Here is a 7427-nt window from a genome sequence, read left to right as displayed (position 1 = left end):
GACTTACGAGCATTGACCGCGGAGTTTTTTGTCCCCCACTTACACACAAACCTTCCGTCTTACGAACAATCGGACATGCCAGCCATTGTATTTGTACATTTATTTTCACTTTGCTACGTCAACTAGAAGTTGACGCTCATCACAGCATCATTGAACGCTAATGATCTTACAATGTCACAGTAACTGTCTCAGTCACGGTGTCAGTCACGGACTCAGTCACGGAGATGCTATTGGCTGGCGTCACGTCAATCACAGAAATGCCGATATGTTATTGGCCGAACGCTTTTATCTAGCTTGATGGCACAGCTGGTCGGGATGGAATAAAGGAGAGAAATTCATTCAAAAACGGAAGGAAGGAATGTTGTGAAGACTTTGCAAACTTTATCTGTTAGACATGGCTTCTAAAATTGCAAGTGGCGGTAAAGGAAGAAGTAAGAGGATGATGACAATAGAAACCAAGCAGGAGATAATAAAAAAACACGAAGGAGGCGCACGCATAGTTAACCTTGCTCGGAAGTATGGACGGAACCGCTCGGCAATCTTCTAAGGGCAAGACTTTCCTTGCCGGGGGACGGACCTCGCTCGACAACAAAATGGAGAGGCTTCTTCTATTATGGATTAAAGAGAAGGAAATCGCCGGTGATATGTTTTAGTTTGATAAAAGTTCTTGTTTAAGAAAATAAAGCAATAAATTCTGCGGGTTGGTCTCTGCTCACCTCCGTCTCCACTCGGCTCAAGTCACGTCGCCCCAGAGGAAAATGTCATTTATTCTTTGTGCATCCATGTTAATTTAATTAACTGCAAAGTAGATTATGGCAATAATTTTATATATGTGTGTATATCCGTGATAGTAATAACTATGATTTCACCACACTTTGCGAGTCAATGTCTACGTACAATTGACTTCACTTTGCTACATCAACGAAATCATCTGCTCACGCTTAACACAGTACCGCTGATGTGCTATTGCTCTTACAATGTCACAGTCACTGTTTCAGTCACGGTGTCAGTCACAGAAATGCCGATATGCTATTGGTCGAACGCCTTCATCTAGCTTGATGGCACAGCTGGTCGGGACGGAAGGAAGGAGAGAAAATGAGTGAAAAACGGAAGGAAGGAATGTTGTTAAGACTTTGCAAACTTTATCTGTTAGACATGGCTTCTAAAATTGCTAGTGGCGGTAAAGGAAGAAGTAAGAGGATGATGACAATAGAAACCAAGCAGGAGATAATAAAAAAATACGAAGGCGGCGCATGCATAGTTAACCTTGCTAGTGAGTATGGCCGTAACCGCTCGGCAATCTTCTAAGGGCAAGACTTTCCTTGCCAGGGGACGGACCTCGGTCAACAACAAAATGGAGAGGCTTCTTCTATTATGGATTAAAGAGAAGGAAATCGCCAGTGATAAGTTCTAGTTTGAGAAAAAGTTCCCGTTTAAGAAAATAAATAAATAAATTCTGCGGGTTGGTCTCTGCTCCCCTCCGCCTCCACCCAGCTCAAGTCACGTCGCCCCAAAGGTAAATGTAATTTTTCCTTTGTATATGTTATTTAATTTAACTGTACAGTAGATTATGTTGCTCATTTTTAATATGTGTATAAAGTCGTGATGTTTTTACCAAAGGTTTTTGCACGTGTTGCACGCATTCACTAATTAACATAGGTTTGATTGCCCGTCATACGAGCAGTTCAAGTTATGAGCGTAGCCGCTGAACGGATTAAGTTCGTAACACGGGGGTCCACTGTATGTGGCCTCATCCAATGTTACGCCATTGTTGACATATATTTGCCCAGGTCTTGTAAATTACCCACTATTGTCCTCTGAAACCAATGGTGGGTTGTATATCTATCAATATATTACTCTCTCTGAAGAAATTGGTCATAAGCTTGCGATATATGGTTCCTCTGAGTAAGGCCCATGCTTCAAAATCACTTGATGTTGTTACATATCACTAAATACCACTGATTGGCACTTAAATGGCTTACTGAAAAGAAAATCACGATAGTTGAGGTAATAAAAGCACTTCCTGAAATGAGGGAAATGCTCATGATTGACTCCTGTGTGTGTGTGTGTGTGTGTGTGTGTGTGTGTGTGTGTGTGTGTGTGTGTGTGTGTGTGTGTGTTTATAATATCAAGAAAAACATTAGCTCACACACAATAGCAAGAATACTAATATATGCTCCACCACTTGCCTCTATGCTCTATGCTTGCAGGAACTCATATTATATCAAAGACAGAAAAGGAGCTCCCACTAGCCACAGATGTAAAGCAGGAAATTGCATTGATTTAAGCCAAACCTCTTGGCATTTTTCTTCCTTTCCCTTCCCTTTCCATTCCCCTGGCAAAATATTTGTTCCACTGCTGCTGGTTCAGAAGATTTTTTCAGATTGTTGCACTCAAGATGATGAGATACCTGCAGGATAGCTAAGTTTGGGGATTTGACAAAAGGCAGAAGTTTGTAATATATTCATAGGGTCCTAATTAAGTGTGAGTACACTTTTATTCTGTCACAAATTCTTGTTTACTTGCACCCTGCCAAGGTCCAAAGGAGGGCTGGGAAATCATGGTATCTCACAGATGAGAAGATAGTTGGATTAAAAAAAAATAAATAAATACTTTTGCTTAGATTAGACTTTTGCTTACTTTTGTTTAGATGATTTCACATTTTCAGTGGTTCATGTTGTAGGTAACTTGTTGGCGGTTCTAAACCTCACCAGTTTCATTGTCACCTGACTGGCTATTGCAGCAGTCATTTAACGATATGTCGGTTCGATCACAGTGCAAAGACACCCACAACGGTTGAATGTGAAGGCTTTGGGCAGATTTCATACAGCCTGTCGATACAAGTTAGCTGAATGCTGATTGGATAAAAACTCTAACATAAAACCAAATGACATAAAAATGACATAAAGAGAATCCAGTATGAACAACTGTATATATATATATATATATATATATATATATATATATATATATATATATATAAAGAGAGAGAGAGAGAGAGAGAGAGAGAGAGAGAGAATAAAACTCCTCTACAATGAATTTTTTTGCATGTGCAAAAAAAATAAAAAATCCCCCAGTTGATTTAATCTACATGCATTGAAGCTTTTTCCTGTTTTTTACTAAGCTTTACAAGAAAAAGAATCCCCCTGTTGCATAATACCAAATCTTTTTCTCTACATTTGCCTCAAAATGGAATTCACTACAGTGAAAACAAGCCTGCAGCAAAGGTCTAGCTTGGTTTATGCTTGATGGGCCGGCATACAATTTGCAGGACTTTATACTATTCACTCTGCTGTACAAAGGTAAGCATGGCTTCGTGCACTTCCACCTTATTAGTCACTTGCAACACCTCCACCATTCTCATGGAAAGGCTTTCTCTCCTGAAGGGACGTGTCCATTAGCTAGAGCAGAGTAGTTTGATAATCATAGATCAGATGGACACATCTGATAGTGTGGGCCGTAGCCCTCCTGCTAGTCCAGTTAGCATTATCCCTATGACGCTAGCCTTGGCTAGTGCGGGTTGTAGCCTACCCCTGCTAGTCGTGGGGAGCCTGTTCAGACGCATATTCGTGTTAGCTCCCTTGTTAGGCATACTCCATCTCAGTCTGTTGGCTCCAGCACATTAGGTATAAGGGACTCCATCCTTGACGTTAAGCTTAAAACCTCAGCCACCGTAATTGAAGCTAGTCTTAGGGAGCTGACACGCAAGAGCTCTAGATACCAGCGTAGTGCAAACAACATTAGTTACACAGATATAGTGAAACATGTTGGCTCCAATCATAGGAGAATGAGGCAGTCTGAGATTACAAAGAAGAACATAGCTAGGACTTGTACTATCGCTAGAAAGATGAGTCGGCATTGAGTAATTGTATACGGCCCTCTGCCTGCGAGAGGCAATGATGAGAGGTTTAGCAGATTATTTTCGTTTATTTTTTGCTTTCGGTGGATGGGTAGTTTCTGTAGAGAGCAAGGTTTCCAGTTATTAGATAACTGGCCCTCTTTCTGGGGTCAGCTCGACCTGCTAAAGAAGGACGGCGTTCACCCTAACTGGGAAGGCGCCATCACTCTTTCTGCAAACATATGTTACTGTTTTAGCCTTCCATGACTTCTCACATTAGAGCATGTCGGGTTACAGGCAAGTAGCGAGCCTGCTAGAAGGAGTGTTGTGTTGTTAAGGCTACTGTTACAACACACATAGTATACTTAGCCTACGTCACTGCAATCCACACACTGTTTCAATGCCTAATGGTGAATCCCTTAATGATAAGATTTCTGCTGAGGTGGTGTTTGGAAAGAAGCCACACTTCCTTAACCGGTCAGATTAGTGACATAGTACCTAGGTGGAATATTAATATTAATATGTGTGTTGTAGTCGTCAACAACCAAGTTCCCACATTACTAACATTGCAACGAAGTTTTAATTACCTAAAATAGAAACCGAGCCCCAGGCATCAAAATCTTGTTAGTACTCGTACTACTAATTTTAAGACTCAGAATAGTTCAGGAAAACTTGGTTTAAATTCAGCTTCATAAATGTTAGGTCACTCTCCTCAGAAGCCCTTCTTGTTAATGATCTTATTAGAGATCACAATCTTAAAGTGTTTGGTCTCTGCAAAACCTGGTTAGAACCAAATGAATTTTTTATCATTAAATGAGGCCTCACCCCCAAGGTTTGTGGGCTCACACGTTGCAGGTCCTTGTAAAAAAAAAAGAGAGGGGGGGTGGTGCTGTAGTTTCAGAATCTGGTCTAAAACTTAGCACTAGCACTGAAACCTAGAGACTCTTGAAAAGTTTCACGTACGGCAAATAACAGAAGACAGAGGCCCTCATTCCACTCTCTGTTAGACTCTAGGCAGTATTTGCATATCATGGATTTTAATGTTTGGTGGAACCTCTCGAGCGCGCCTTCGGGACTCTGGATGATACGGATTTTACATGTTGATTGATTGATTTTACATGTTTTATGTTAAGCTCTGTCATCACTTGAGCAAACAGTTTTGACATGAAATTGGTACCTTGATCAGTTTGAATTGTTTTGGGTAGGCCAAAAGTATAAATAATTTGGTGAGAGCTTTCACCACCAGTTTGGCTTTAAGAGTGCGCAGAGGGATAGCCTCATCGCAGCGCACATCACAGTCAGAATATACTGATGTCCAGTTTTGGTTTTTGGCAACGGACCCACATAATCTACCAGGACTCGTTCGAACGGCTCCCCAAGCCCTGGGATCGAATGCAGACAGGCTGGTGGAACCGTTTGGTTGGGCTTTACAATGATTTGGCACGTGTGGCATTTCACGACGTCGGCTTTCAAACCAGGCCAAAAGAAATTTCGCAACACACGGTGATATGTTTTCTTAACACCAAGGTGGCCAGCTAAGATGGAGTCATGTGCCAGGCTAAGAACATGTGCACAGTATATGGTTGGCAAAACCTGGTTATCAGCGCATAATGCACTGGAGTCAGGACTCCTCCGTCTCATCAGGACACCATTGTCCAGAAAAAATGCGCAGGGTTGGCAGTCTTCCTCGCCGGTAAAGGAATCTAAGAGTTTGAGCTTAAAGTAGTTCATTAGATGTTGCTACATTCTGTGTATGAGAGTGTGAGACTGTAAAGTGAACAAAACAATATGGGGTGCAAGGGAGTGTAAGAATGGAATGTTTCAGAGCAAACGGTGCTAGTCGCGGGGATGAAATGACCTTGGCACCTGGTGAAAAACAACTTTGAGGAAAACTACAACCAGGAGGAGTAAGCAAGCGATTCTGCAAGGGAAGAAAGACCAATGAAAGCAAGCTAAAGTTAACTGCAGTATACACATAGCCAATAAAATAATGCCAGGATGCCTTTGTTGATGTGCCATTTGCATATTGTGTAGTATAACTCATTGCTGGGCAACTCGGATGAGAGTACGTCTGCTGGTGGCAACAGCGCCGTACAGGGCTGTATTGAGAGGGACCCGAGACCCAGGTGCTTGTATTAGATCTGCGTGTTAGGAATAAATCCACTCGTGTGTGAAAATGCCGGCTTCCTGATAACTTTCTATTGCAGAACGAGCGCGCAAATTGTTGGATGAGTGGCAGTTGGGTAAGGTCACAAGTTGGAGTCAGATTACTAATTTGAGTTGATTTTGATTTAGAAATAACATTCCAACACCGGCTACTACAAAGGAGAGACACACAACGCAAATTGGACCGACGCGACTTTCAGAAATGTTGTCAATACAAAAGGATTTATTATTGGAAATGAAACCCAAAGACGAACTCTACAAGCAAGTCATGAAAGTCTTTCTGAGGAAAGAAAAAAGTATGGATTTTGTACTTAAATAACTTGGGGACAGCCGTTTTGGGTGATATGTTTATTTATTATGTTTATGTTTTTGTGAATATGTTTTTATCAGTTGATGTCTTTCATGTTCAATTGTCATGTTTGGTTGGGTTTGGTTGTTATGGGTTTGTGGGGTTTTGTTCATGTTTCTGTTCCACTCGTGTCTGCCTTTATTGTCTGTGTTCTCATTAGTATGAATTGAGCCAACTGCCTGGTGATACTTTGTCCACTTTTGCTCCTGGTTCGGTCATGCCTCATTTCCTTGTTAAAACTTCCTTTTTTGAGCCACATATTTCTCAGGTTTCCTGCATTATTACATTGCCTATTATAATTTTGCGCACAATCTTGTTAAAGCTTGCCTGCTCTTCGTGGACTTCATTAAACTTCATGGACAAATACTTATTGTAAGTTTTGCCATTTACAATGATAGGTTTTAATTGCTGATGTGGGTTAATTGATGTTTAAATTAGCTGAAAAATCGCCTGCATAGCCCAATAATGTGTAAGTGTGTGTATGAGGGGTCCAATCACTGAATGCCTAAGTGTGAAATGCACGAAAGGACCCCTGTAGTCTTTAGGCCATCTGATAGAAGGGAGAGGAAAGATTGTCATATATCAAGAACTCCTTGTTCAGGGGGAAAAGATTTGTTTTGGAAGGAGACTGATAAAGTGTGATTGACCTTGAGTCCGTAGCATGTGACTCTGAATGAGTTTCAATCAGCTGAATTAGCAATAAATCTTTCTGCCTCCAACTTCCAGGATGACAATCATTTGGCTTGGGGATTCAAGGAACACATCAAATTTGTGGTTCAGTTCACTCGCATCATGAATCGTGCGTTGATCACTAGCCCAATGCGTTACTTTATGCATTTATTGCATATATATATTTATGCATTTATTGCATATATATATATATATATATATATATATATATATATATATATATATATATATATATATATATATATAATATTTTTTTTTTATTTTTAAATGTGAAACGTCTTCATGCTATACATATTATTTAAGACAAATATTACAGCGGTACACATATTTACTTAAATCTTAAATGATTAAACCTTATACACTGTACAGTAAGTGAACCGTTCC

The sequence above is a fragment of the Hippichthys cyanospilos genome, chromosome 11, assembly GCF_059441005.1.
Source record: "Hippichthys cyanospilos isolate Australia breed blue-spotted pipefish chromosome 11, RoL_Hcya_1.0, whole genome shotgun sequence".
NCBI classification, from domain to species: Eukaryota; Metazoa; Chordata; class Actinopteri; order Syngnathiformes; family Syngnathidae; genus Hippichthys; species Hippichthys cyanospilos.
The sequence above is the reverse complement of the archived record's forward strand: the minus strand, read 5'-3'. Positions refer to the sequence as shown.